We start from the raw sequence: 22,514 nt of genomic DNA, 5'->3' as shown, positions 1-22,514 counted from the left end.
CATTTAATTCAAAAATATTTTGTGGAACTCACTTATACTTAAATCAGGACTACCGTTTTGTTAACCACTGGGATTGGTTCACTAGTGTATATTTATGCTTTCAGAACCAAAAGAACACCATAAGCCTTCTGCTGTAGGTACTGGGAATGAAAAAAAGTAGTACTTGCCTTTGGACAGAAATATGAAGGATGTGGGGTGTTTCAACTACTGCTGCCATGTTCTTACCATGCAAAGCCAGAGACTGGAGTCTAACACAGCAAAAAACGGAGCCAGGACATTAAGAGATGCCAAAAATTGAGAGCTCTGTTTATTTCTAAATACAGCTGCCTCAAGTCAGCCCTACTCCTAACATTCACTCTGATTAAGCAACTAGGACTTGGCTTTCACTCACTTACAGAAAAATTTGATTCAAAAACAAAACTTCTTAAATGATCCAAAAAAAAAAGGCTCTATATAGGAATAATTTAAACTAATTAATTAATATGCTCATTAATTTAATTTAATATTTACTACCTATCCATTAGGTACGGCAAGTACTAATAATACTAATAATACTAATAATACTAATAATACTGGTAATACGGCAAGTACTAAAACCTAATTTAGAATCCATTTTGAATGATTTTATCTTTCTTTTTTTTTTCCCTAGGACATCAAGTCTTCTTAAAACAAAGATGTACTCACCTGATATAATTTGAAGATTCCTAAACCAAAATAATTTTAGCACTGAAGTAGAATTCTATAGGATAGAATACTTATAGAGGACTCATAGATAAATGTTACTTCTTTTCAGTCATGTTTGATATACTGACACTACATAAAATGTCATCTCCATAAAATGTCTCATTACATGGAAACATCAAAACAAATTAGTCATGAGTTAATACAATCTTTCAGAACTGGTTGGCTGACTAGATAGATTCCTTAAAAACAAAACAAAAGAACAAAAATAGGAATAGTATCTTATGGTACAATGAATAAATTGTTTATTAGGTAAAGCATGAACTCTGGGAGAAAAGCTGGGCTTAATATCTACCTCTAACAGTTACAATATCATGACTTTGTTGACTTTCTTAACCTTTTAAGGCATTATTCTCTCATTTGTAAAGGGAAGAAAATCACGCAAACTGTATGGATTTTGTAAGGATATATGTTGTAAGGAATATACAGCATGTAGTATGTGACCTGATAAATAGTTATCATCCAATAAATATTGGTTTCAAAATTACTATCAAAATAATGTAATATTAGAATAAGTTGGGAGGTTTGAGAGAAAAAAACACAAACACTGAAATAAAAAATAACCTGGCTTAATTTTTCTCATGATTTCAGTAATTTTTTAATTATTTTGTACTTGGATGCTTATTATATTCTTTTCTCTTTTTTTTGAAACACAGCCAATTTTATTCAAATTCCCCAAAATTTATACTCAATATGTTGTTTCTAAAATGTATATCATCCTTTATATAATGATTTTATTATTTCATCTTTATTTTATAGTTTTTTTCATCTTCTACAGTTCTTCAACAGAAGCCAAAGTCCACCGTTGCCCAGTTAGGAGCCTCTGACCTACTATTCTAAGTTTCTTCTCAATATTCATGGACAATATCTGGTTTCGAAATGAAAGACTTTTGGTCTTTTCAGTCACTTGCTGATAGGGTAAGACTGTATTGTTACCCATAACCACATGACCTAATTCAGAATCAATCTTGGTATCCAGTCTAGCATTTCTAATCAAATTTACAATCCACCTTTCTTCTGGAGTCATGTATCTTCTGGAGGTTGTCTGTCAATACGTTAATGATGATACACTGGTGGATGCGACAAAAAGTCTCAAATATGAAGAGATTAGCATTTTCAATGAAATCCTCAAGACAAGCCGCCAAGAAGTCATTCACAAGTCCTGATTCACATTCAGTTTTTTCTGAGTCCCATTAAAGTCAAAGTTAACATGAAAGCAAGCATTCAACAAATTCTGTAATTAGGTCTTTATATGTGTAAGACTCCTGTTGAATAACTTTAACCAGATCTTTTAGCACCGTTCAGTGTTTTCAAATATCTTTGCTATGAACGGCTGTAGTCAAATAGCATAGAAAATATGGATGCATTGTTTGAATTGCTTTAAGATACTGTGGCTGGTAAAGGAAGAGATCAGTAATGTTATCACGCCCTTTGGGTGGTTGACAAAAACAGAGACCAGTGGATGGCCATGTTTGCTCTTGAAGAAACTCAAGTAGGGGACCTCACAGAATTATTTCCTATGGTCTCTTTTAATCATGTAAGGTCTTCCGTAGCTGCATCCCAATTCTGCATTATGATCTCAAAGGCCAGTTTTCCCCAGAGTGAACTCAAACCATTTTTATCTGTTGCTGGAACCAACATTCTAAAGAAGTAAAGATACTCTGATGCTCCAGAATAATTCCCACATTCATATTGGAATCTTGCAGACCTGTAGAGTGTATCTAAATATTCCTGTCTAAAACTATGCTTGTCTTCTGTGTAGTCAAACAGCATCTAACCATCTGATTGACTGCACCTGCCTTGTAGTTTCTGGATCTTCAAACATCTTCACAATTGGTTCTGTTTCTGCCCAAAGCTGTTTCAGTTGTATAACCACTGTGGTTCTTTTCTCTCTCAGAGCATGTGGAATATCATCTGAATAAAGATTTTTGTATATATCCATAGCAAAGTATACCTTGCTGGTATCACTGAGAAAATCCAATTTCCCTTGTAATAATTCTTTTTTCATTATATATCTCTTTTATGGATAGAAACTTGAGCAGTGGAAAGACTAGATGCAGATCCAAAAAGTGTATGATGCGATTAGTCAAGTCGTATTCCACCATTTTGTCAAGGAAAGGGTCATTTTATAATTATTTCTTTAAAAATTTAGAGAATTAAAAATTTAGCACCATTCTTAGAATATTTAGAATTATCGCACAATTGAGAAAATGCAACTATATAGAAATCAACTTATAACAGATTATTTTAATATTGCCTTTTCTTGATATTATCTTTTTAAGTATGACATACAAGAAACTTATTATATTACCAAAGCTGTGAAGCACTGATGGAGTCCAAAAATCAAAGAAAATTTTTTAAAAAGATAGTTCTCAAACTCTTTTTACGGTATGATGGGGAAAGCAGAAGAAAAATTGAATGGTAAATGAATAGCAGTCTTCAAGTAAATTCAATATTTTTGGTCAAAATGCCTGTTTTTCAAAAGACTGCCAAGTGGCACTTAAAAAGTCTGTGCTTTCTTAGGACAGATAAAAATTTATATTTAAAGGCAAAAGTGCACTAGCCTGTGGACATCACAGGGAATTTTGATGGTTTCCAGTTTTCTGATCTTTACTTTTGGGAATATGCTAATAACATTTAACCAGAGAAATACTGAAAAACTGCATTAACTGGTTCCAAGTTCTATGTGAAGTATTTTACATTATTTAATGTGCAGCATTTGTTCCAATTCTTACCTACAAGCCAGTAATTATATGTAAACTTAGATTTTAAGTGCATTTTAGCTTATTTAACATAATTACATTTTGATCTTATTTCAAGGCACTTTAAGACATTTTAAAACCTGTGCTTCCTTTTTTGTTCTTCTATTAATTATAATAGGTCAACTTGTTTATGTGGTCATTTATCTTGTTATTTTCACTGCCCTCACCTAATTTCTAAAAAGTATCACATGATGACTCTTGAACTTTGATTCTTCCAGAATTAGAGTTGTTTTCTTAATGCCCAAAGTCATGTCCCAAGGGACAATTCTCTGGACTTTTATGAATATGCCTTAAAGAATCTGAAATAGAACAATTTTCAGTGCATATTGCTATACCCTCCTTCATAAGGCTAGCGCATGCCTTGCACAGAGGATTCACCCTATGTTTTGTAGCATTATCATTAATAAAACTCTTGTATTCTCAACTTAGCTTTTGTAATAAGTGTTATAATATGTAATGGAAGACAGCACAGCCCTGGCTGCAAAGGCTGCTAGGGAAGTCTAGGCTGAAGAGAAAGAAGGTTCAGAAACAATCTGGAGAGATTTACAAAACTCATCTAGATAATAAGATTATCTACCTACAGGGTAGAGTCAGCATTCAATCCGAAGGGGCTAAACAATCTTTAATCTGATCAAGGCTATTCTCAAGGGGTTTAGGGGGACTAGAAGGACAAAGCTATTGGGTTTGGTTAGGTGCTTAGAGACTGGACCTAAAATATTGAAAATATTGTTTTTATCTCACCTCCACCACCACACACACCTCCCTGCTATGTAATTTAAAATTTATACAATAACAAACTTGAATACAGTCTTTAAAAAGTACAGGGTCTCCCATCATGAGTTAATTTTTTTTAATATAAAATCCTCATACATTAGTAACTTTACAAAAAGGCCTAATCTGGGGTGCCTGGGTGGCTCAGTTGTTTGGGCGTCCGACTTCAGCTCAGGTCATGATCTCGCGGTCTGTGAGTTCAAGCCCCGCATCGGGCTCTGGGCTGATGGCTCAGAGCCTGGAGCCTGCTTCCAATTCTGTGTCTCCCTCTCTCTCTGCCCCTCCCCCGTTCATGCCCCGTCTCTTTCTGTCTCAAAAATAAATAAACGTTAAAAAAAAAAAAAGTTAAAATAAAAAAAAAAAACAACAACACAAAAAGGCCTAATCTTCTCCCAGAGAATGTTGAAAAAAAATCTCCCTAGTTTTTGAGAGTGTCTGTGTTTACAGCTATCATGATTGAGGAGGAAATGCCTGTAGGAACAAAACAAGATGGTTTTATCCAGGTTCACCCGGCTGGAGCTTAGAGTCCAAATTCAGACTCAGAAATAATCCAGAATAGGAATGAGGAACAAGGTGAATGCAAAAGGGCCAGCAGGCAAACCAGTCAGAGTCATCAGGGGTGAGGTGAAGCTGCAGCCCAAGTTCACAAGATAGAAAAGAACAACTGGACATCAAAACAGAAAAACAAAGCAGATTGCTTTCAGACATATTTCTTAAAGGGCTAGGCTGTCTAATACACTTCCAATTTTGATAAGGAACTAGACAGGGTTAATTCTATCAGATACAGCCTTTAGTAACATAAGGTAGTTAGACAAGACTTGACACAGTAAGAGAATATGCTTCTTTTGTATATTACCTGGCGTCAATGTCTGTGTGTTAAATTAGGAAACTTCACAGTGGATATTCATATATCAGAAATAAGCATTCTTTTTCTTTTTTTTCCTTTTTTAAAATTTTTTTTAACATTTATTTATTTTTGAGACAGAGAGAGACAGAGCATGAACAGGGGAGGGACAGAGAGAGAGGGAGACACAGAATCTGACGCAGGTTCCAGGCTCTGAGCTGTCAGCACAGAGCCCGACGCGGGGCTCGAACCCACGGACCGTGAGATCATGACCTGAGCTGAAGTCGGACGCTTAACCAACCGAGCCACCCAGGCACCCCAAGCATTCTTTTTCAAACATCTATTCAGTTCAAATAAATTCCTTTAAAAACATTTGTCATAATTTTTCAAGAAAGATAGACTCTCTTCTCTTAACATCATAACAATAGCATCAGCAATCTAAACCTGACTTTTTCTAAAAATGGAACACATTTTATAATTGTTAGAAAACCAGCATCTGTCTCTTGTGCGGAACTGTAATTACTATGTTCATCAACGTAATTGTGTAACGATTTCTATGAAAAAGGTACTACAAATGACCCTGTTTTAAAATTAGTCCATATGTACTTTATTTACATTTTTTAAATAAGGGGATGCATCCATATAGCTAATAAGGGAAGGCGTTCAATATATTCCTTTTTTTAATGTTTGTTTACTTTTGACAGAGAGAGTGGGACAGAGCATGAGTGGGGGAGGGGCAGAGAAAGAGGGAGACCCAGATTCAAAGCAAGCTCCAGGCTCTGAGCTGTCAGCACAGAGCCCAACGCGGGCCCGAACTCACAGAATGAGAGATCATGACCTGAGCCGAAGTCAGACGCTCAACCGACTGAGCCACCCAGGTGCCCTCAATATATTCCTTAATAATTAAATCAACACAAAATACTATATTACCCAGGCACTAATAGTTTTCTTTGATGGTAGAAATTTAGAGCTCAGTTAAGTTTAACATTATGTTTCTGCAATTTTGAAGTCAGATATTAATTTCAATAGTAATATAGTAATATTTTTATGAAAATACAAATCTAGAAGCCTTATTCCATCTTAAACTCTAATTACAAAAAAACAGTTATTATTCAACTAATATTGACAATCTGTTTGAAATATGTATGATATCAATCAGCTTAGGCTTTAAGCCCTTTACGTCATGTCATTTTTTTTAAGTTTATTTATTTATTTTGAGAGAGACAGAGACAGCATGGGGAGAGGGAGAGGCAAGAGGCAGACACTTAACTGACTGAGCCCCCCAGGTGCCCCTTATGTTATGCCAGTTTATCTGAAAAGTTAGTCTATTCCATATCTTCTCCAGTGAAAGTACTGAGTCTTTACTGTATATAAAAAGCATTTTATCAAAGATATTCCTTACATTAATTATGCCTCCAGTTACAGCAGTTTATTAAAGGAAAAGACAGACTCGATTTTGGCTCAGGTCATGATCTCAAGGCTCGTGAGTTTCTGAGCGCTGCATGGGGCTCTACGCTGACAGCATAGAGCCTGCTTGGATTCCCTCTCTCTCTCTCTCTCTCTCTCTGCACCACCCCTGCTCACATGTGGCAAAATCTCTCTTTCTCAAAATCAATAAGTAAACATTTTTTAATTGTATAAAGGAAAAGACATAGCATAGCAAATACCGGGCTATCTTTTTGTGCAGTAGTAGCTAAGTACTAAAGACAAATGATTTTATTGACCAGCTCTATAGGATTAATTGATTTATAGATTATTAAATACTTGCATCTCATCAACTTCTATCAATAGGTAAAGATAAGTTCTAATTTTCAAACATACTCTCAGTCAAAGTAGAGTAAATGATACACATGCAAGGTGCACAGAAATAAAATGCATATATAATTACTCTTGGGCTATATGTGTTAAAATGTAACTTGATGAAATAGAGATCTTAACAACAGTTAATGAATGTGTATAAACACAAACACCATTACAGTTGAATTTCAAATCTGTTCTTCTCTTACTATGTACACACACCTTCTTCCTTTATTCTCAGCTATGTTATATAAAAGTATGGCTCTGCTGAATTTGCTCTTTTCAATCTGCAACCAAAGCTATGAATAATAGAAGTAGGGGGGTGGGAATGAGAACACAGCGAATGGGAAGTAAAATATGGCCAGAAAATGATTTTGTGATTTTTTATGTATGGTACGTTGTGAAAATGTATCCACAACTCAAACGACTTTGCATCATTGGCAGTGATGGTCGCATATTGGCAATCTTTCTTGTCTTTTTAAACCCTGAATCAATTCCCAGTCTACATGATTTAAGCATGTTTATGTCCCTGTTTCTTTGTGATGCTGCTAAAGAAATTACCACCATTGTCCACAATCACACTCAGCCTGACAGCTTCAATGCTGTCTTTCTTCACCTGAAATTTTTCCAGCTTTTCCTATAGGCATAAAACCAGTACCACTGAGAGAAGTTCTCATTTTTTCTCTCTTTGCTCATGTTGTGGATAATTGTTATAATGCTCCTTCTGTGCTTAGTCAAGGGAAACAATTTCCACTCCATTCCCTATGAGAGAAAGATCCCTTTCTCTAACCCTGCCTTATTTATTCCCCCCAACAGAATGAATAGAATGAGTGACTGTCTCATTCATGACATTGGGAAAATGCCCAATATGAATGCCCTGCTTACTCTTTTTGGTCCTCTCTCCTCTCCTTCAGACCTCCCTTCCTGATGTATTTTCCCCTTGAACAATAAACTCCCAGGGAATTGAGGGAGGCCAGGGAGTGAGGATGGCTGCTTTCTCTGTAACAGGGTAGGGGAGTTCACATACGGGTGGGGTGGGGAAATAGAAAGTACATTTTGGCCTCATTTTCTCCCTGTGACTCCTCTCCAGCTTTATCTGACCTTTACCTCCTTTACTGTAGGAACTATTTTCCCACTGGCTTAGAACACTTATAGCCTATGTAGAATATGGAGGCTCCAGGCTTAAAAATCCCAACTCAGAAATGACTATTCTAATTCCTGTGATATTACAAAGAATACATACTACTTTTCCTCATAATAACACCAGACTTTCAAAAAAAAAAAAAAAGATTACAGAGGCAGCTGGGAGGTTTAGTTGGCTAAGTGTCTGACTTTGGCTCATGTCATGATCTCGAGGTTCATGAATTCGAGCATTATATCAGGCTCACTGCTGTTGGTGCAGAGCCCTCTTGGGATCCTCTGTCCCTCTCCCTCTTTCTCTGCCCCTTTCCCACTCCTGTCTCTCTCTTTCTCAAAATAAATAAATAGACTTAAAACATACAAAAAAAAATAAATTTAGAAGCCTTATTTCATCCCAGTGGGAAAACCCTTAGGGTAGATTCAAGATGTACAAACACTTAAATTTTTTTTGATTTTACATTCTTTCACATTCCAGCTCATGTTGGCTTTTATCTACCTGGTAAATATATCTTCCCCAGTAAGTGTGTTTTACATGTGAAAGAAACAAGAAACAGATATAATCTCATTATAGAGAAACCAACACACACACATATATGACTGGATACAAAAACTGTCCCACTCAACTACATGTCACACACACATGAAAATGCATTTGTTGGGGCGCCTGGGTGGCGCAGTCGGTTAAGCGTCCGACCTCAGCCAGGTCACGATCTCGCGGTCCGTGAGTTCGAGCCCCGCGTCAGGCTCTGGGCTGATGGCTCGGAGCCTGGAGCCTGTTTCCGATTCTGTGTCTCCCTCTCTCTCTGCCCCTCCCCAGTTCATGCTCTGTCTCTCTCTGTCCATAAAATAAAAAAAAAAAAAAAATGCATTTGTTTGTCAACAGAAATTAAATGATGCATATCTATTCAGACTTCTCTCATCAGTAAAGTGTTTTCTACCTTGCTTTGTAGGGTTTTTTGGGGTGTGTGTGTGTATTGTTCTCCTTTTAACTTCCTCTTTAGGCTGATTTTGGATAGCAGCAACTGCTTTCCTCATGCCTCCCCACCCAAAACTGCAAACTATACAGTACATTGCATGTAGATGTTTATTGAATATTTTAGTTTATTTAATGTATTAAGAAATACATCTAAGGAAAACCTTATGGATAGACTTATAGGCAAGACCCAGGCACACGTTCCCTGAGAAGCATGTGAAATTAAGATAACTATGATGCTGAATAAAAGACTGGGTTTGAGAAGGTATGAGCAAGTAACATTTGATTAGAAATAAAGAGACTTGGAATAAATATGGGGGTACAACTGTCTAACAAAGTCGCCCCAGGATTTTGGCATTAAGTGTGCAGAATCAACATTCTCAGTAATCTCATAGAATAGCTATTCCATTTTCTCAAAGTTTTCATTACTTAATTTATATAAATTTTGGACTATTTAAAAATCACACTGAATATCCTTTCAATCTAACTCTTTTTAGTTGCTAAATTGTTCGATTTAACTCAGCAAAATCCTAAAAATTTAAAATTCAGTGCAATGGTTAGATTGTGCTTATTTTCCAAAACACATGAATAACTTCTCAGTAATTGTTTTACCTTTGTTGTCAGTAAAATTTATTTTAAATGCAGAAAGGCTGCCACTTAATCTATTTTAAAAACTAATATGAAATGTTTTAATGTAATCACTCAAACCTAAGTTCAATCAATCAGAAAACAGTTCATTCTGCCTCGCTCTTTTGTTATTCATGTGTTATTTTCCTATAATATCAGATCCCAGCTCCTAGTTAATAGCTAAATTTAATCAGTTGTTTTAAACTATAAATTTCTTAACAGTATTATACAAATTACACATATAAATTGCATCATTGTTATTATATAAATGATGACATCACTTATTTATATACATGATAGCACCATAATTAAATTGGGTATATATGATTGTATATTTGAACTCAAGGTGGTGTTCTACCTTACTCCACTTCAAGAACTGAAAGTTATGATTGAAGAAAATAGGAGACACAACATAATGTGAAGGTAAGTTGAAAAATGAAAATCCGCATTGTGTTTTAGCCTTGATAATGGAAGGAAGGAGGGAGAGAGGGAGAGCAAATGAACATAATAGTAACATGATCTTTGCCTTCAGACTAAAAAGGAAAAAATGTTTTACAGATAGCGAGAGTCCTTCCCAGAGTTTATAATGCTTTCCTCAGCAAATAAGTTGATTGCAAGTGAATAATTTTTCAGGTGACATAACACTTGCAACTCTAGAAGACAACTCACATTTCCATTCTGAAGAGTTCTATGATAAACAAGTTATTTTATCTGATATACAGTGACAGATGATTAAGATAGTGCATTATACTGTATTCAGAATTCTTTTTTTCAAGACTATCAATCCAACCATAATGGTATGTTATAAAAGCATGTACACTTGGACAATTCCTCTCATAACAATAGCATTCCAAATGTTTCTGCAGATGTTTGGTGAAGATTGCTTTTGTGACAAGAATGGATGTTTAGATGCTTATAAGCATAAAAATCTAACACAAGAACAAGGAGAAACATTCTCCCACGAGAGTTAGATTTGTTCCTCTCAAGCAGTTTGGAACTGAAGTTTCAACGTAGAACATTGAATAGTAAGTTTTTATCCATATTACAGAATAATGTATATTATATCACCATTTTTAATGGAGCAGAGAGAGTATCTCTCCCAAGAAACAAAGCTTTATTTTACTTTACAGGAAAAATGTCAAGACTTTACTATATAAAAAGTGGGTTCAGATTCCACTCAGTTATTTAGCAGCATGGCAATAGACAATGGGACTATAAACTAAATAAACAATATAAAAAGTTGATATGCCACCAACCTGTATTTGTCCATTAAAGCCACTGTTAAGCCTGATGGACATTGCAACTGCTAATACTCTTACTGTTTATTTCCTACTTCCTTCTGTAGCATTATAATAAGTAATCACAGTTGAGGCAAAGTGTTCTCCCTTTTTTTATTGGAACATACAGAATTTATTATATGCGACTATTGAAAAGTTTTTATATGAAAAACAAAACTTTCCAATAGCTGCATAACAAAAGGAACTAGAGACTCTGGTACCTAGAGAATTACAGATGCATTAATGATTATTTTCCATTATTCCAGTGTATTTATTCTTACATAACCCTGTTCCTAAATGACTTAAAGTTAACTTAGTATTTACATCAAAAATGTTCCATATTTTTAAAGTTTTTACTTAAATTCCAGTTAGCTAACATATAGTGTAATATTGGTTTCAAGTGTACAACATAGTAATTCAACAGTTCCATACAGCACCTGGTGCTCATCACATGTGTAGTCCTTATTCTCCATTATCTATTTTACCCATCCCCCTCCCTACCTCCAAGCTGGTAACCATCAGTTTGTTCTCTATACTTAAAAGTCCTTTTCTTTGTTTGCCACCTCCACTCCTTTTTTCCCCTTTGTTCACTTGTTTTGTTTCATAAATTAACCTATGAGGAAAATCGTATGGTATATGCTTTTCTTTTACTGACTTATTTCACTTAGCTTAATACTGTCTAGCACCAGCCATGTCACTGCAAATGGAAAGATTTCATTCTTTTTTTATGACTAATATTCCATTGTATATGTATACCATTTCTTCTTTATCCATTCACCAGTTTATGCACACTTGGGCTGCTTCCATATCTTGGCTAGTGTAGATAATGCTGCTATAATTATTGGAGTGCATGTAATCCTTTGAAACAGCATTTTTGTATCCTTTGTGTAAATACCTGGTAGTGCAATTGCATGATCATGGGATAGTTCTATTTTTAACTTTCTGAAGGACCTCTATACTGTTTTCCACATTGGCTGCACCAGTTTACATTCCCACCATCACTGAAAGAGGGTCCCCCTTTCTCCACATCCTCACCAACACCTGTTGTTGATTTTAGCCATTCTGACAAGTGTGAAGTGATATCTCATTGTAGCATTGATTTGTATTTCCCTGATGATGAGTGATGTCGAGCAGCTTTTCATATGGCTGTTGGCCATCTGCATGACTTCTATGGACAAATGTCTGTTCATGTCTTCTGCCCATTTTTAATTAGATTATTCTTTTTAGGGGTGTTGAGTATTAAAAGTTCTTTATATATTCTGGATACTAACAGTTAACAGGTATTTCATTTGCAAATGTTTTCTCTCATTCCATAGGTTGCCTTTCAGTTCTATTGATTGTTTCCTTCACTGTGCAGAAGATTTGTATTTTGAAGAAGTCTCAATAGTTTATATTTACTTTTGTTTCCCTTGCGTTAGGAAATATACCCAATAAGCAGTTGCTATGGCTGATGTCAAAGAGGTTACTGCCTTCATTCTCCTCTAGGATTTTTATGGTTTCAGGTCTCACATTTAGGTCTCTAATCCATTTTGAATTTGTTTTTTGTGTTTGGTATAATAAAGTGGTCCACTTTCATTCTTTTGCATGTTACTGTCCAGTTTTCCAAAACACTATTTGCTGAAGGGGCTATATTTTTTTCCACTGAATATTATTTTCCTGCTTTATCAAAGTTTAATTGACTATATAGTTGTGGGTTCATTTCTGGGGTTCTATCCTGCTCCATTGATCTATGTGCCTATTTTTGTGCCAGTGCCATACTGTTTTGATTACTATAGATTTGTAATATAACTTGAAGCCTGGAATTGTAATGGCTCTAGCTTTGCTTTTCATTTTCAAGGTTGCTTTGGCTATTCAGGGTCTTTTGTGGTTCCATACAAATTTTAGGATTGTTTGTTCTAGCTCTATGAAACACGCTATTGGTATTTTGACAGGGTTTGCTTTAAATGTGTAAATTGCCTTGAGTAGTATAGACATTTAGTAACATTTGTTCTTCCAATCAATGAGCATGGAATATTTTTCCATTTCTTTATGTCATCTTCAATTTGTTTCATCCATGTTTCATATTATCAGAGTACACATCTGTCACTTCTTTGGTTAGATTTATTCCTAGGTATCTTATTATTTTTGGTTCAATTATAAATGGAATTGTTTTCTTAATTTCACTTTCTGCTGCTTCATTATTAGTGTACAGAAAGTGACAGATTTCTGTATATTGATTTTGTATTCTGGAACTTTACTGAATTCATTTATCAGTTCTAGGATTATTTGGTGGAGTTTCTTGGGTTTTCTGTACAGAGTATCATGTCATCTGAGAAAGAGTGGAAGTTTGACTTCTTGCTTGCTGATTTGGATACCTTTTATTTTTTTGTTGTCTCATAGTTGTGTCTAGGACTTCCAGTACTATGTTGAATGAAAGTGGTTAGAGCGGACATCCCTGTCTTATTCCTGACTGTAGAAGAAAAGCTCTCAGTTTTCCCCCATTTAGGATGATATTAGCCATGGATTTTTTTATATATGGTCTTTATTATATTGAGGAATATTTCCTATAAACCTACTTTGTTGAGGGTTTTTATCATGAATGGATGTTGTAAGTTGCCATACATTTTCTTTCTGCAACTATTGAAATGATCACATGGTTCTTATCCTTTGTTTTACTAATACGGTATATCAGGTTGATTGATTTGTAAATATTGAACCACCTTGCAACCTAGGAATAAAACCCCCTTCGTCATGTTGAATGATTATTTTTAATGTTTTTATTTATTTTGAGAGAGAGAGAGGGAAGGGCAGAGAGAGAGGAGACAGAGAATCACAAGCAGGCTCCCCACTGTCAGCACAGAGCCCCACATGGGGCCCATCCCATGAAATGTGAGATCATGACCTGAGTTGAAATCAAGAGTTGGACACTCAACTGACTGAGCCACCTAAGTGCCCCAAAGTGAATGATGTTTTTAATGCATTGTTGGATTCAATTTGCTAGTATTTAATTGAGAATTTTATATCTGTGCTCATCATGGATATTGGCCTGTAATTCTATATTTTAGTGCAGTCTGTAATCTAGTTTATTTATCAGGGTAATGCTGGCTTCATAGAATAAATTTGGAAGTTTTCCTTTCTTTTCTATTTTTTGGAATAGTTTGAGAAGAATAGGTATTTACTTTTCTTTAATGTTTGGTAGAATTCCCCTGGGAAGCTATCTTGCCCTGGACTTTTATTTGTTTATGTGTTTGTTTTATTTATTTTTGAATACTGATTCAATTTCCTTGCTAGTTATCAGTCTGCTCAAGTTTTTTATGTCTTCTTGTTTCTCTTTTGGTAGTTTATGTGTGTCTAAGACTTTGCCCATTTCTTCCATGTTCCCCAATTTGTTTGCAGATCATTTTTCACAATATTCTCTCATAATTTTTGTATTTCTGTGGTATTGGTTATTTCTCCTCTCACATTTTTTGTTTGATTTAATTGTGTCATTTCTCTTTTCTTTTTGATAAGTGTGCCTAGAGGTTTATCAATTTTATTACTTTTTTCAAAGAACCAGCTTCAGGTTTCATTGTCATATTCTATTATATTTTTAGTTCTATATTGCCTATTTTTGCTCTAATCTTTATTCTTTCCTTATTTCCTTCCTTCTGCTGGCTTTAGGCTCCATTTGTTGTTCTTTTTCTAGCTCCATTAGGTGTAAGGTGAAGTTGCTTATTTGAGATTTTTCTTGCTTCTTGAGGTAGGCCTGTATTGGTATATACTTCGTTTTTTAGGATCGCTTTTACTGCATCCCAAAAGTTTTGGACCATTGTGTTTTTATTTTCATTTGTTTCCATGTATTTTTTTTTTTCTTTTTTGCTTTCCTAGTTGACCCATTTATTATTTAGTAGCATGTTCTTTAACCTCCATGTATTTGTGTTCTTTCCAAATTTTTTTTTTCTTGTGGTGGACTTCTAATTTCGTAGTATTATGGTCAAAAAAGGTGCATGGCAGGATTTCAGTCTTTTTGTATTTGTGGAGGCCTGTTTTGTGACCTAGTATGTGATCCACTCTGGAGCATGTTCCATGTGCACTTGAAAAGAATTTGTATTCTGCTGTTTTAGGATGAATTATTCTGAATATATCTGTTAAGTCCATCTGGTCCAGTGTGTCATTCAAAACCATTGTTTCCTTGTTCATTTTCTGTTTAGTAATCTGCCCATCAAGTGGGGTGTTAAAGTCCCCTACTATTATTGTGTTATTAATTATCAATTAATAAAAAATTAACAATTTATGTTTGTTATTAATTGTTTTATATATTTGGGTGCTTCATGATGCGGGTGTAAATATTTACAGTTGTTATATCTTTCGTTATATCTTCTTGGTGGAATGTCCCCTTTATGATCATGTAATGCCCTTTTTTGTCTCTTTTTACAGTCTTTGTTTTAAAGTCTAATTTGTCCAATGTAAGTATTGCTACTCCAGCTTTTTTTGACATCCATTTGGGTGATAATTATTTCTCCACCCCCTCACTTTCAATCTGCAGGTGTCTTTAGGTCTAAAATGAGTCTTGTAGACAGCATAAGATGGGTCTTTTTTGTTTGTTTGTTTTTGTTTTGTTTTGTTTTGATCTATTCTGATACCCCAGTCTTTTGATTGGGGCATTTAGTCCATTTACATTCAAAATATTTATTGATAGATATGTATTTATTGTCATTTTATTACTTGTTTTGTTGTTTCTGGAGAGTTTTTTGATTCTTTCTTGTCTTTGTAACTTTTGGTCTATCCTTTCCACTCAAAGAGTCCCCTTGAATATTTCACGTAGGGCTCATTTAGTGATCATGAACTTATTTAGCTTTTGTTTGGAAAACTGTTTATCTTTCCTTCTATTCTGAATGAGAGCCTTGCTGGGTAGAGTATTCTTGGCTGCCATTTTTTTCCAATTCAGCACTTTGAATATAATATGCCACTCCCTTCTGGCTTGCCAAATTCCTTGATACAACTCTAGTTACCCTTAATAGATTTTCCCTTGTAAGTTAAGGACTTCTTTTGTCTTGCTGCTTTTAAGATATTTTCTTTATCACTGTATTTGCTTTCACTGTATTTGGCAAATGTAATTACAATATGTCTCAGTATTGGTGTACTTTTGTTGATTTTGATGGGAGTTGTCTGTGCCCCCTGGATCTGGATGTCTATTTCCTTCCAAATAATAGGGAAGTTTTCTGCTTTATTTCTTGAAATAAATTTTCAGCCTTCATTTCTCTCTCTTCTTCTGGGACTCCTAAAATACAAATGTTATTACATTTGATGGAGTCACTGAGTTCACTCTATCTATTCTCCTGTTGTATAATTCTTTCTCTCTATTGTTCAGCTTCATTATTTTCCATAATTTTGTCTTCTAGGTCACTAATTCATTTCTCTGATTCTTCCAACTTGCTGTTAATTGCGTCAACTGTGTTTCCAATCTCATTTATTGCAATCTTCACTTCTGATTGATTCTTTTTTAATTCTTTTATCTCAATTATAAGGGTCTCCCTGATGTCTTCTATTCGTTTCTCAAGCCCAGTGAGTATCCTTATAATTGTTGCTTTAAATTCTTCATCAGACATGTTACTTATATAGTTTTGCTTACATCTCTGGCCATGGCCTTATCTTGTTATTTTATTTGGAATAAATTTCTCCATCTTTGCATTTTGTCTAAGTCTCTGCCTCCTTCTCTATGTTATAAAAGCCAGTTATTTCTCCTGCTCCTGAACATAATGGTCTTATGCAGAAGTCATATAGTTCCAGGGTATGGTGCTTCAGTGAGTGTCTCTGGTGTGTGCCATGTGTGCTACGCTATTGTGTTTTTGGCTGCTCTGTCCTTCACATCAGTCATCTACAGAGGCTCTACTTGCCTAATGTGGGCAGTGTTTGGTCCCCAAGCCTGAATGTGGTGAGTTTTAACTAGATGTTCTCTGGTCTGCCTGTGAAATGAGACCTGACACCAACTGTACCTGAACTGGGGCTCTGCAGAACTCACTGGTGGGGAGACATGGTGTGGGCAGGGGTTTCTGCTGGTCTTCTGGGGGAGGGCCCTGCCACACTGGGACTCAGGCAAGCTTGACCAGGAAGGTAGTTCTGCCAGAGCACAAGGATGTGGGGCTTGGTATAAACAAATTAGGCAGCGAGTGATGGTGCTGAGCTGCTTCCCTTGGGTGGTTCTGTGTTTATGCTGAGGGGCGGGGGAGGGAAATGGTACCAGCCAACTCTCTTGTTCCCAGAGAAGCATCTCTGTGAATGCTGCCTCTGTAACCTCCTCCCTATGTGACCCTGTCATCCTTCAGATCAGTTTCCACACTGTGTCTAGGTTTTTTGCCTGTCTTCTCTCTAGGAGCAGTGCAGTGCCCTCAGAGCTCCATCCCAGTAAAACCTACTGACCTTTAGAAGTCCAGGCTTTAGAGACCTGGGGTGGGCAGGGTCCTGTGCAGGTCTTTTGGGGAAGGGACCCACCATGCTGGGACTAAGGCAAGCTTGACTGAGAAGGGAAGTACCACCAGAGCACAGGGCCGGTGGGGCTTGGGGTTAGCAAGTTACCCAATCAGTGTCTGCACTGAGCTGCTTCTCTCAGGTGGGTCTGTGTTTATATAGAGGTGTGCAGGAGGAGATGGGCACAGGCAGTTCCTCTTTTCCCCAGAGAGGCGTCTCTGGGAATGCTGCCTCTCAGGGACACACTCTAAGAAGCATGATAATATCCCCACTGTGTGCCCCAAGCATTTTTCAGATCTCTGTTTCCACACTGTCTGCCTCTGGGTTGTTTGCCCTCCTTCTCTCCAGGAGCAGAGCAGTGTCCTTCAGGCTCTACCCCAGCCACTCCGGCTTACCGTTAAAACTCCAGGCTTTAAGCCCCGCAGGTTGCAAGAATGCATGAAATTCAGCCCTTCTCATTTTCCAAGCCAATGGCTTTGGGGAAATGCTTTCTTTGTGTATTTCCCTATATGTTCCTCTCTCTCTCACTCTTGTCCATGACCATGGCTCCCCTCACTCTGCAGCACCGTGTTTCTCTCCTGAACCACATCTCTGCCCTTCCTACCTTCTTCAGTGTGGACTTTTTTCTCCCTTTAGTTATGGAGTTTGTTTAGTCAGTCTTCAGGTTGATAACTAGGTTATTTAGGATGATCTGATAGCCAACTAGTTATGTTTGTGAGACCAGAAGAGCCTAGGGTTCACCTCCTCCACCACTGTCTACCTCTCTAAAATTTTCCTACTTGGATATATTTCTCTTTTAATTATACATTCCTTGAGACCAGAGAACCTTTCTTTAATATTAATTGAAAAGTGCTTACAATCTAGTATTATAGTTTATAAATGTAGCACAGGGTTTATGAGCACTCAATAATGCAGATAATGATGGCAATAGTATTTGATAATATGTAAGCAATGCTTTCCAGGTTAAAAAAAAAAAAGAAAATTATACTTTGATTAGCAAGGAAAATATTATTTTGATTTAAGAATTTTTTCAATTATGCTATAACTAATTACATTATTTTTAAAATAGCATGAACCAGAAAATAAGATTAATCGTACACTTTAATTAGTTTTTAATGACCTAACTGGTTTCAACACAAAGAAAACCATGTTAAGTAAATCAACACAGCACACTTTTAGAAATTATCAAAATTTCAATAAGTTAATGAGAATCTAATGTCTCATTATCATTCATTTTTATTGACTTCAGTTTGTTGGAAATGCATTAAGGTATTTATATATATGAACCTAATTTGGGTGGAGGTGAAAACAACCCTATGTTAGAAATACTTTGCAAAGAGTTTATATTGATAATATAGACTGATACATTTGAAAGATACAGGATTTGTAGTTGGATTTCAGGTCTAGCCTGACAACACTTATTAGTGAACAAATATCCATATTGTGTTATAAAGACTTCGGGTCCCTGTGTTGATTGAGCTTATAGCCTAGTGGGTGGTGTACTGTATCAAATAATCAAATTTTTCTTAAATGTGAAAATAAATATCCAAATTAAAACAAAAAACAAAAACTTATAGAGATTCTGTTTCCATTATTTTATGCAAATTTTAAAGGTCAGTTGACAAGGAGGTGAAGGATGATTTTCCTAAGGACCTGCCAAAGGACTGAGATCTGAAAATCAAATAGGAATTAATTAGGTAAAAGGAATGGAAGAAAGGCTAAGTGCCAGTGTCCTGCAGTATGTGGAGGCAGAGAAGAATCAGGAAGAAAAGGTCACAATGGCAGAGCAGAGAGCCAGGAGAAACTGAAACAAGATGAGCTTAGAAGGACAGGGAGGGCCAGATTTTACAGGCCCTTGTAAACATATTAAGTTTTTCTTGAGTTTGCAAGCATGATTCCAGAACTACAGTCGGATTATCAAATGTGCATTTTGAAGAAAAACAATGAAAATAAACACAAAACAAAAATTAAACTGAAGTGTCTATAGTGGAATGTAACAATGGAGGGAAATAGCTCAGACAGGACTATTTTGAGGAAATAGCAATGAAAGATTTAAAAAAGTTACTCAACTCCTCTGGATGTCATTCTTCTCAAATGTAAAATAAGGATTGCCCTGGAAGACTTCAAAGATCCCTTCCATATCTAACATTCTATGATTCAGGTGGTTGGAAAGTGAAATCTGTACTTAATGGCCAGGATACTGGTTATTGAAAGTTTGTCTCCAATTTGAATCTATCTCTGTAATTTCAAACCCATATTTTCCACTACGTCCTTATCATCAATAATAATAGCAAAAAGATAAGTAACAGAACAAAATTAAATGTACTTCTAAATAAACAATAGACTTGTAAATTATAAAAGTCCTACCTCTGGATGATAGTGAAAATACTGCTTATCAAACCTATAAATGCAGTAAAAGCAGTACTTTTATAGAAGGAAACATATAGACTTAAGAGATTACATTAGAAAGAAGTAAAGGCTAAGAGATAAGTTAAAAATCCAAAATTAGAAGTCAAGAAAAAAAATGGAATTACCCAAATTACACAGTAGATAGAAAATACTACTCTTAAGAAGAAATCAATGAAAAGAAAAACAAAGGAGGAACAATTAAGTAGAATGACTAATAAAATTAGCAAGCCTCTGGAAAATAAGTAAAATCAAAAGAGAGAAGCAAGCAAAAGCATTAGAAATTAAAAGCAAGACAGGACTATAAATGTGGCAGGAAGTAAAAGATAAAAATATTATCAACAGTTTTATGTACAATATATTTGAAGTTTAGGTGAATGGAAAATTCCAAAATAAAAATTACTAAAACCAATTCAGGAAGAAAATAAAAATACGTTTGTATCTTTTTAAATAAGTGTCATTTAAAAAATGAATATAAAATCTTCCCAGAAAAACACCAGAAGCTCACATTTTTACAGGTGAATTCTTGTGAATATTAAATAATACCAACAATCATTCTCTTTCAGAAATGAAAAAGAGGTAACATCACCCTGTACATATACTCAATATCATCTACGAAAGCCCAATATAACCTTGTTTTCAACCCACCAGAGAAAGTCAAATCAAGAAACAAATTTACACAGGAATCTTACTCATGTAATGTGGATACCAAAATCCTAAAGAAAATCATAGCAAACCAAATCCAGTAAATGCTAAGAGAAAATATCTGATATATTGTGTTTATTCTAAGAATGACAGATTGATTCAAAATTAGCAAATCTATTAATATAATTAGTACATTAAAATATCAGAAACAAAAAATTAATATGTTTATCTCACAGAACTATGTAATACAGCAAATACCATACCCAATGGCGACATTTTAAAAGCATTCCAGAAATGAGATAAATTTACCCATGCTATTTCTATTCAACACTGCATTATGAATTCTAGCTAGTACAATTGTACAGGAATAATTAATAAAAGCCTCAGGATATTAGGATAAAATTGTCATTACTTACAGATAATGTTATACTTTTAAAATTAATAACATTGTTTGGCAAGATGTCTGGATATAAGTTTAATATATCAAAAATATTTTCCCTTTATCTTTCAATTTGTTAATGTTCATAGGTATTTTAACTACCATTCTTTCTGGGGAAGATAAATTAAAGCTCTATATGATGTGAAACCACACTCATACACTCTGTTTTTCTTCATATGTTAATCCAATAAATCTAGACTTATTTACTGAGCAAAGTTATATACAAATATTTTAAATATATGTATTTATTCTATATTCTAAGTCTTGAAATTCTAGAAATCAAAAGTCAGAAAAGCAAATTTTACATTGTTAAAAAAAAAAATTACTCACTCAAAGGAAAATCCAGAAGTTTTGAAAACAGACATTCATTTCTAAAATGATTCATACATTTTTAATCAATAGATAAACATTTTCATTTCTCAAACCAAAAGTAATAAATCTTTTATTCTGTGATGATACTATGGTAGACTATGAATATTTAATTACATTTTCCAAACTCTTTCTTTGCTGTGAAGACTGAGCAGAGTGTTGCCATGTATATTGTTACGAGAACTGAAGTAGTTTAAAAGTAAACATGAGTGAATTGGTTCACATATTAGTCATATGGCAGGCAGCCAAGTCTGGAAAGCTCTGTCCAGCTTTGGGAGTAGAAATGGATGAAAGAAGAGACTTTTATTTCAGCATAATTTTGCTGTTGAGATTTGATCTTCATGCTGAAAATCTGTGGCACTATTAACCTTGACACAAGGCTAATGTTCATTTTAAAAATTTTTTTTTAATGTTTATTTAATTTTGAAAGAAGGAGACAGAGCATGAGGGGGAGAGGCACAGAGAGAGCAGGAGACACAATATTGGAAGCAGGCTCCAGGCTCTGAGCTGTCAGCACAGAGGCCAATGCAGGGCTCAAACTCAAAGACTGTGAGATCATGGCCTGAGGTAAAGTCAGACGCTCAGCCCACTGAGCCACCCAGGCGCCCAGCTAATATTCATTTTGTTTTCTTCATCTAGTCATTCCCTCTGCTGCCTTTCTGATACCTGTTCTCCCTTCCTGTTTACAGAGGGAATCTTGATTCCTGCCCCCCACCTCCCTGAACAGGTATCAGGGTGTGCCCGCTAAACATATTTGCTCCCTCTAGCTCTTTAGCATCTATAAATGACATGTAGCACAATTCTAGGCTATAAGCTATAGGCAGCGGTTGGTGCCTGTCAAATTTTCTAAGTAAACATTCTCTGGGAAATAAACCCTGGGACCCTTCTTTTTCCTTCCTGCCTCCAATCCAGACACAAAAATTCAGATGTACAATAGCCTCTCTTGTGCGGATGATGACAAAAGCCACCTATTATGTTAATGAAACCAGAAGAAAGAAAGAGAAGACTACTGCTAACCCATTTGGTACCTTGGGAATTAGAAGTAAGGTATTCCCTCTGGAAAAGGGAAGTCTGAACCATTCACAGTCCCCTTTTCACACACAGATGTCCTGCTGCAGGACCTAAACTGCTCAGTAACGCATGGTAACCCTAAGAAAAAGTCCAGGACCTTACTAATTTCACTGAGGCACTGTTACAGCCTTAGATTGCTAGTCCCATATTTCCTGTGCTTGAAACAGATAAATTGTATGTTTATACATATGACAGTGGTACAGTTTTTGTTTGTTTATTACTCATA

At 35.5% G+C, this 22,514-nt stretch overlaps 1 pseudogene; it reads right to left on the bottom strand.

The window, feature by feature from the left end:
- Positions 1-583: 583 nt before the first annotated feature.
- On the bottom strand, positions 584-4,561 carry LOC125923679 (eukaryotic translation initiation factor 3 subunit E-like; annotated as a pseudogene).
- Positions 4,562-22,514: the final 17,953 nt, after the last annotated feature.

Source organism: Panthera uncia, chromosome B1 (assembly GCF_023721935.1).
Source record: "Panthera uncia isolate 11264 chromosome B1, Puncia_PCG_1.0, whole genome shotgun sequence".
In the NCBI taxonomy this organism is placed as follows: Eukaryota; Metazoa; Chordata; class Mammalia; order Carnivora; family Felidae; genus Panthera; species Panthera uncia.
Note: the sequence above shows the minus strand (reverse complement) of the source record. Positions and strands in the feature narration are given on the sequence as shown.